A 6,000-nucleotide genomic window follows, 5' to 3' on the forward strand; every position below is an offset into this window, starting at 1 on the left:
ATTACTAATACCACTGCAAACACGCTGGACTTAATACTGACTACCCATCCCGATATGGCCTCAGAAATCACTTACTTACCTGGTCTCAGCGACCATCTATCGCTCTCATTTGACATTTGCATCGTTACTCCCCCAGCTGAGAAGATTTCTAAACACATCCGCGACTATAAAAAAGCTGATTTTCAGGCCATTAACAGGGAACTCGCCAAATTTCTCGATTATTATTGCAACGGGTTTGATGACCGCTCTGTCGATACTAACTGGAATCTATTCGTTACCAAAGTTAAAGAACTAACAGATACATACATACCATTACGGACAATCTGTTCCCACTCGAGAGCCCCGTGGTACAACTCCTATCTTAAACGACTGTCCAATCGAAAAAAACGTTTTTACAGAGTTGCGAAAAGGTCTGGTAGTAACGCAAAATGGGAGGCGTACCGCGAAGCTAATGACGTTTACGTAACTGCACTTAAAAGCACAAAAATAATTTTCTTCACAATACACTTCCTAGCATTCTTTCCACTGATCCTAAAAAGTTCTGGCGCATTGTCAACCCCAGCCACAGCGATACCATTAACTTATTAGACGAGAATGGCCTTGCCATCCCAGATACAGAATGCCCAGCGGTACTGAACTCCACATTGTGTAATAACTTTGTTCATTGTACTAACACCATTTTTCCACAAGCGCAGACTTACAACTACATAACTATGGATCCCATTTGCATCGAAGCTTGCGGTATTGAGAAGATTATTGAATCCCTTAAACCATGCTCCAGTCCAGGTACTGACTTAATCAACGCGAAATTTCTTAAGGGTTCTCAAACTTACTCTTCATTGCTGCTTTGCAAGATATTTCAACAGTCCCTCGACACCGGTGCTCTGCCTGCTGACTGGACGGTCGGGAAGGTGGTCCCAATCCATAAATCAGGTAACAAGAATTCACCCCTTAACTACCGTCCCATATCTTTGACAAGTATTCCATGTAAAGTATTGGAGCACATATTATACACAGGTATCGCGAACTTCCTGGAGTCAAATTCATTTTTTACAGACATGCAGCACGGTTTTCGTAAGCGACTGTCTTGCGAAACTCAGTTAGCATCATTTACGCATAAACTTAATCTCATCCTTGATCGCCGCTCAACAGCTGACTGCGTCTTCCTCGACTTCGCAAAAGCCTTCGAAAAGGTATGCCACAAATTACTACTTTTTAAGCTAAGCAAACTAAACCTTGATCCGAGGCTTTTTTCCTGGCTCGAATATTTCCTTTGCAACCGCACTCAGTTCGTAACTGCTAACAATGCCACCTCTCCATCAACCCCCGTCCATTCTGGAGTGCCACAGGGATCCGTCTTAGGCCCTCTTTTATTTCTTATTTACATTAATAACCTACCTTCTTGCGTAACCTCTAACTTACACTTATTCGCTGATGACTGCGTAATTTTTCGCGAAATTAACGACACTAACGACGTATGCGCTCTACAGAATGATCTATCTGCTATATCTGCATGGTGCAACTTATGGTTAATGCAACTTAATTCTTCTAAATGCAAAGTTTTACGTGTCTCCCGCACATCATCTACTACAGGTGCATATTGTCTAAATAATACCATACTGGAGGCCGTCACGTCATATCGCTACCTCGGAGTTCATATATCTTCCACTCTAAATTGGTCGCTCCATATTAACGTCATAATTAACAACGCTAACAGCATGCTAGGCTACCTACACCGGAATTTCTCCAATTCCTCTACCTCCCTAAAACTCATGTTATATAAAACCCTTGTCCGTAGTAAACTAGAATACGCATCTGCAATTTGGGACCCCAGCTACGCAAATTCAATTAATGCACTCGAGCTTGTACAAAATAACGCCTCCCGTTTCATCCTACTTAACTTCAATCGTACTGCAAGTGTCACCTCCATGAAAAATACGCTCAACCTCCCACCCTTAGCCTCCCGTCGAAAATTCTCACGGTTATGTTTATTTCATAAAATTTTTTACAACTGTCCCAATCTACGCGATGAATTGATATCTCCTCCGTCTTTCATCTCTCCACGGCTAGATCACGTTCACAAGGTCGGTATAACTTCGCACGAAACGAAAGCTTGTTCTCAGTCGTTCATTCCCCGTACATCAGCAGATTGGAACCACCTTCCCGGATCGACAGCCTGCATTCAAGACACCCTGCGCTTCCGTAACAATTTAGCTAACATTGTATACTAAGGCTCACAACAAATGTACTTATCATTCTCCATTTCCTTTGTTTACTTTAGTTTCCTTTGTTTGTTCTCTTACCTTGCACTTACATATTATGCTTACTTCTTTTACTGAATTGTATAACCAGTATGTTGAATTTTGTAATTGTATGTTGAATTTTTGTTTTTGTTCACTTTCTGTAATTTGTAACCACTCCCCTCTGAAATGCCTTTGGCCCTGAGGGTATCAATAATAAATAAATAAACTAGGTGCTTTTCTTCGATGTGTGGCCGATATTTACTGGAATACTGTTTTTCAAATAAATACAGGATTTGTCCAGAAACAAGTCTCCCTGAATTATATGGGGATGTCCTTAAAATGGGAGGTGAGCCATTATAAATGAAGGTGGCCTGGCAGGATAGCTAGTCTTGCATGATGGGAAGCATCAATCACTAGGGAAAAATATGCATATACGAACAACAAAGCACTTTGCATGGTGCATCGTGTTGCCTAAACCGCAAGATTCTAAACATTCTAAAACATTGAGGGCTGTTAGCACTAAGGTGCTAATAAATTTGGCCACCCAAGACTGCAAAACACAAACCCAAGGTAAAAGAGAAACTGCCAGCTAGACTTGAATGACCTACTGTCACAAAGAAAGGTCTGCGATGCCCACCTGGAGGCACTGTTACTGCTGCTTTGTAAGAAGACCCTTTTGGTGATATATTGACCCAAATTCATAAGTAGCTGTCAATTAAGATTAAATTGATTGTGTAATTGAAGGGTGTAATATACTCCAACAGTAGAAAGCAAATATTGCAAGAGGCAATTTTACTTGTGGAACTGCCATCAGCATTAGCCTGACTACGCCCACTCCAGGACAAAGGCCTCACCAATGTCCTTCCAATTAACCCGGTCCTGTTCAGGCTGGCAACCTACCACTCGACCTCGCCATAGAACTTGCTGCTGATGCGTCTGTGGCGCTGGTAGTGCTTTGCCTCCACGTTGTCATACCACAAGTCTTGCAGTATGCAGCAGTCAATTTAATAGCACACCTCCTGTGCTTCTGGCCTGCCATGTTTTTTGAGCAAGATATCAGAAAAGAAACCTCAAAGTTGCGAAAAACATGGCACCTACGTGCAACGCTGTTTGCAACTCTTTTTATCGTTTCTCTATGCCAGAACAGATACGCAATAGCTCAGTATCTTCACTTCAAACTCATAATCTCATAGTCTCAATCTGTCACCTAGGTTTGCTAGTAATTTACGCAGGCTATCACCAAATATTGCACCACCTGCAATTCCACACCAATCACTAAAGTGCAAGTGTAGTACATACCAGGTATTGAGCGCTGGTCAACAGCAGAACAAGCATCCCACAAGCATAGCGCCCATAAATCTTGCATGGTAATCAGTAAAAAAAATGTTAGCTAGCTCTTTTTTTACCAGAAAAAAGAAGTAATAGAATGTTGACCTTTTAATTTTTTAGATTCTGCATCAAAGCCATCGCACAAGTGACACTATGTCGAATTTATTTGAGGCCTATGGGGGCACAGCAGCAACGGTCAGACTGGGCATCCTGCAGAGTTGAAGATGTTCTCCATCAAATGCACAGGGGACGATCAGCCAAAAAGCCGGCACCGTGAATGATTCACTTACATGAAAACAAAGCACCCAGCCACATCTTGGTCCTCTGCACGAAAGTTCGCGTGCACAGAATTTAAACATCCACGGGTTCAAGCTTAGCACGAGCCAAAACGTCCCCTTAGCAGTACCAATGCAGCGAGCACACAGCAGCGATTGAGGAACAGTAGCTCGCCACAAGAGAATAAGTCTCCATGTTCACAAAGCAGCCTTTGGCACATAATAGGAAATCACATCTGCATATATGAAAATAAGCCAGGTGTAATTTTCCAGTTCGCACAAAATAAATGTTCACATTTCAAACATCTCGACCTGTTATTAAGGGTTAGACATTTGGGTTTAAATTGACAAAAAAATGAAAACCGATAACAAATGTCCGGTGCCAAATTTTTCCAAATTTGGTTTTAAGCAAAAATGCAGTGTCCACGACAAGCATTCCAAAGCTGGCTAACAAGTGTGGAACCCTGGGTGCGGTGAGGTGGTGGTACGATAGGATTAAGCAGCAGAATAGTGTATTTTGAGATAACGCTCCGTTACATTACACGCCTTGATCTGCAGAGCGGGAGGCTCAACAGCCTCACAAAACATCTGCAAGAATGGCACTGTTCACTGTCATTGCTTGCCTACGGTAGTGACTTGGTTAAGCAGGTTTCTCCACAGTGCATGTTAGGATACTGAGATATTGCTGTGAAACTACGGGTAAGAGTCATGAAAAAGTGTTATGTTCTAGCTATCATGACGGTTCGGCAGTACCTCAGTCGCTGACTTCAGCAGGCCCACCACGTGACTTACCGTTCTCTTGCTCGACCCAATGGTACATACCAACGATCGCATGGCAAACTTTCTATTGGCAGTCCACCTCCACTGCTGCTTTTGTCTGCTCATTGCATTGCTTAGCGTTGTTATTTTTTAAACTGCATTAGTATTTTCTTCTACAAGCACAGCTCGAAACACAACCATTTGTGTGTTAATTGTAAATGAATGCTTGGATGATAAAAAGCGGCAAAGCATCACTTTTGACCACACAGGAGAGCCACAATATATCAATGATAAAACCCGGTCATTTATCTGTAGCAAATATTTGCCGGAAAAAATTAATCAGAAACTGCATTCAAACAAACAAAAAACTCTGTCCAATTTATAAAAAATTTTTCAAAACTGAAAAGTCCAACCTCAAGATATAATGGAGCAATTTTAATTACCAAAGGCATCCTCTGGGCCAAACTTTTCAATTGCAGCATTCCTTGATCGTGGTGACATATAAAACTCTGTTTTGACAAAGTAAATCTGGTGCAAAGCAAAAGGCTGGTCTGATTTTATAGACAAGGAGCACATCAACAACAATTTCACTGATTGCTTTCACCGGTTTAGCACTCTTGTGATCTTTAATACAGTTAGAAGTATGTACACAAACAATAGCCACTGCACCGAGACTGCTTGCAAACAAACAAAAAAGGAAAGACTGATAACTAAGGCTTAATACACTTGAAACAACATATGTACAAACAGAAACAGAATAACCCTATCTTTCTGCAACAAAGTTGAGGCATTTTGTGGCATGCATGAAGCTCTTTAGCAACTTATATTAATCTGAACTTTGATCACCCACTTTGAAGCTTGTGCCCTGCTAGTCGATCAAGCTCTACACTGCAGTGAAGAACCTGCCATCACAGTTTTGCCTGAGTGCGAACAATGCACTCCAAATTTATCTATCAGAAGCCTGCTCTGTGTAGCAGCGTACAGGAAAATGAGTCTGTGTATCTTTGTGTATGTGCATACGTGTAGTGCTCCTGTCTTGGAGACCACAACCAAGACAATGACCACAGATCGCAGCAGAATAACAGCTACAGTGAAACCTGTTAGTGGCTAACTCAAGAAACCATAGTACATTCTATACTGCGTACATACGTATGTTAGAGCTATCAATGTAGACATGGACAATCAATGTAGACCTATGACATGGAAAATCATGGTTCATTTACAATGCATGACATCTGCTGCAAAGGTCATTTGTATGCTCTCACAATGCAAAGTTTATTGATATTACCATTCCAATTCAATGAGTTCGGGGACTCATTCACATTCACTTTTAAACATGATTTATAGCACAAATGCATACGAAAATGTAAACTTTAATAGACATTGTTCCTCTA

The sequence above is a fragment of the Amblyomma mixtum genome, chromosome 3 (genome assembly GCF_055824585.1).
Source record: "Amblyomma mixtum isolate Tamu chromosome 3, ASM5582458v1, whole genome shotgun sequence".
Lineage (NCBI taxonomy): Eukaryota > Metazoa > Arthropoda > Arachnida > Ixodida > Ixodidae > Amblyomma > Amblyomma mixtum.